The sequence below is a fragment of the Podarcis vaucheri genome, assembly GCF_965113315.1.
Source record: "Podarcis vaucheri genome assembly, chromosome: 4".
Taxonomy (NCBI): Eukaryota; Metazoa; Chordata; class Lepidosauria; order Squamata; family Lacertidae; genus Podarcis; species Podarcis vaucheri.
In genome coordinates this window covers 2,459,413-2,462,772 of record NC_138762.1, presented here as the reverse complement: position 1 = coordinate 2,462,772, position 3,360 = coordinate 2,459,413, and positions in this window count along the sequence as shown.

Here is a 3,360-nt window from a genome sequence, read left to right as displayed (position 1 = left end):
GGAAAGGACTGGGGAGGGAGGGGCCTTGGCTCTGGAGGACCTGCCCCCCTTGCTTCCTGTCCTCTCTAGGAAGGCAGCTCACTTCCCTTTAACCCTTGCCAAGCCGAGTCCCTCCAGCTCAGCCCTCTCTCGCTTGGCAGAACCTCAGATTCTTATTATTTCTTTATGGATTAAGGGGGGGCAGCTGCCCCCCTGGCTATGCCTATGGTAAGGGACCCTTTTTTTGGGGGGGGGGACCTTGGCTCTTGGCTGGGCTCTGAGCATCTCGCTCGGTCCCTTGGCCAGGAAGCGGAGGAGCAGCGCAGTCCAGGCTGGAGCGCAGCGGGCGAGACCCTGCTGCAGCCAGAGGAAGGCCGGAGCCCGAGAGAAGGAGGCCGGCATAGAATCATAGAATCATAGAAGAGTTGGAAGAGACCACAAGGGCCATCGAGTCCAACCCCCTGCCAAGCAGGAAACACCATCAGAGCACTCCTGACATATGGTTGTCAAGCCTCTGCTTAAAGACCTCCAAAGAAGGAGACTCCACCACACTCCTTGGCAGCAAATTCCACTGTCAAACAGCTCTTACTGTCAGGAAGTTCTTCCTAATGTTTAGGTGGAATCTTCTTTCTTGTAGTTTGGATCCATTGCTCCGTGTCCGCTTCTCTGGAGCAGCAGAAAACAACCTTTCTCCCTCCTCCATGTGACATCCTTTTATATATTTGAACATGGCTATCATATCACCCCTTAACCTCCTCTTCTCCAGGCTAAACATGCCCAGCTCCCTTAGCCGTTCCTCATAAGGCATCGTTTCCAGGCCTTTGACCATTTTGGTTGCCCTCCTCTGGACACGTTCCAGTTTGTCAGTGTCCTTCTTGAACTCTGGTGCCCAGAACTGGACACAGTACTCCTGGTGAGGTCTGACCAGAGCAGAATACAGTGGCACTATTACTTCCCTTGATCTAGATGCTATACTCCTATTGATGCAGCCCAGAATTGCATTGGCTTTTTTAGCTGCCGCGTCACACTGTTGGCCCATGTCAAGTTTGTGGTCAACCAAGACTCCTAGATCCTTTTCACATGTACTGCTCCTGGGGGGGGGGGAGAGCGCTATCTTGGAGCTTCCTGGGTCTCCCTCTCCTGAAGGCAACAAGTTCTTCCTCTGGTTACATTCACTGTGTGGTTGCCTCATTTCAGAGGGCGTTTCTTTCATTTGTGTCACATTTTACACCATTATTTCAGCTTTGAGGTCGTACATGATCCCGTTAGTCTTTGTCAGTATTTTCACCCCTCCCATTGCAAAGATCGTGTTTGTTTTACTTTCTGTCTCAGAGAAAAAGAGGGGCGGAAACCACACTTCCGTCTCTAGCACTGTGCTGTTTTTCTTTGATCTGCCTAGAGACTAGGTGGCAGTATGAGAGACTTGACTCTCACGTGCATGTTTGTTATGTTCTTTTGTTTTGTTTAACCAGTAGTAGTAATAAAATGAGGTATAGAACAAAATAAGGTATGCAACAGCATCTTAAAAAGTAGAGCACCTAAGGAGCACGTAAGGAGCACCGAATCCTTGGTCTCCCACAGGGCTGGTCATACAGGGACGCGGACTTATAAAAAATATTGGGGGGGCCCGGGAAAGCTCGTGAAATGTAAATAAGCTCATGAATATGCAAATAAGCTCATGAATATGCAAATAAAGTGGCGCCGCCCCCTCGTGAGCGAATAGGGGAGAGCGTGCTGCTGCCTATTTATCAGCTCCGGAACAGCTGATATGCGGGAAACCTGGGGCTAGAGGCAGGAGCCCTCGCCCCCGGGGATTCCCTAATCTCGCGGGGGACGGCCGGGGCTCTCCGGCTAGGGCGCGCGGCTGGCTGGCTGGCGAGGGAGCAGGTGGGGAGGAGGCGGGGGACGGCGGCGGCGCCCGAGATTATTGGGGGGGCTGAGCCCCCCAAAAATTTTTTTGAGGGGGCTCAAGCCCCCTCAAGCCCCATGGAGTCGGCGCCTATGTGGTCATATCATTATTAGGCAGAGACAGCATCTTAAAAAGCAGAGACATCACCTTCCCCACAAGGGCCCGTATAAAAAAAGCTATGGTTTTCCCAGTAGTGATGTATGGAAGTGAGAGCTGGACCATAAAGAAGGCTGATCGCCGGAGAACGGATGCTTTTGAATTCTGGTGCTGGAGGAGACTCTTGAGAGTCCCATGGACTGCAAGAAGATCAAACCTCTCCATTCTGAAGGAAATCAGCCCTGAGTGCTCACTGGAAGGACAGATCCTGAAGCTGAGGCTCCAAGACTTTGGCCACCTCATGAGAAGAGAAGACTCCCTAGAAAAGCCCCTGATGTTGGGAAAGATGGAGGGCACAAGGAGAAGGGGACGACAGAGGACGAGGTGGTGGGACAGTGTTCTCGAAGCTACCAGCATGAGTTTGACCAAACTGCGGGAGGCAGTGGAAGACAGAAGGGCCTGGCGTGCTCTGGTCCAGGGGGTCACAAAGAGGCGGGCACGACTAAACGACTAAACAACAACAACAACATGCAACAAAACCTCCATTGTTTCGCTTCCATTACTCTGCTGCATTTGAGGTGCTCACAGTAGCAAATGTGAGCCCACTGCACCAGGACATGTTCCAGAGGAATGCTGTGCTCTGCTGTTCCTGCATTCCTGTGATCGAAGGGTCAGAGAAGGTGCTCCTGACACTCAGCCCATGCAGGAGCTGAGACGTGGGCTTTAAAGGGTGTACGGACAGTCTGTTGGCAAACACTTTATTAATAGGAGGTTACAGGACTGTGACAGGACACCCCCCCCCCATGATCCTTTTACATCAGCAGGAAGCAAGGAACCTCATCCTAGAATTCAGGAGTGGGAGGGATAGAAGGGGATCCCAGGGTCATCTAGTCCAACCCCCAGCAATGCAGGAATCTCAGTGAAAGCGTCCGTGGCAGATGGCCGTCCGATCTCTGCTTAGAAACCTCCAAGGAAGGAGAGTCCACCACCTCCCAAGGGAGACCTTTCCCTGCCCAACTGCTCTTAGATGTCCCTCAAGGCAGCGGGTCCTGAGTTCTAGCCCTGCGGAAACCATTGCACTGGCTGCCAAGGAGGAACCAAGCAAAGTTCAAAATAAATAAATCCTATTCTCATCATAAATGAGTAATACTTTCTGATGCATGCTTTTATGCTAATACAGTGGTACCTCTAGTTACGAACTTAATTCATTCCTGAGGTTTGTTCTTAACCTGAAACTGTTCTTAACTAGAGGCGTGCTTTCGCTAATGGGGCCTCTTGCTGCTGCTGCGCCGCTGGCACATGATTTCCATTCTCGTCCTGGGGCAAAGTTCTCAACTCGAAGTAACTCTTCCAGGTTAGTGGAGTTTATAACCTGA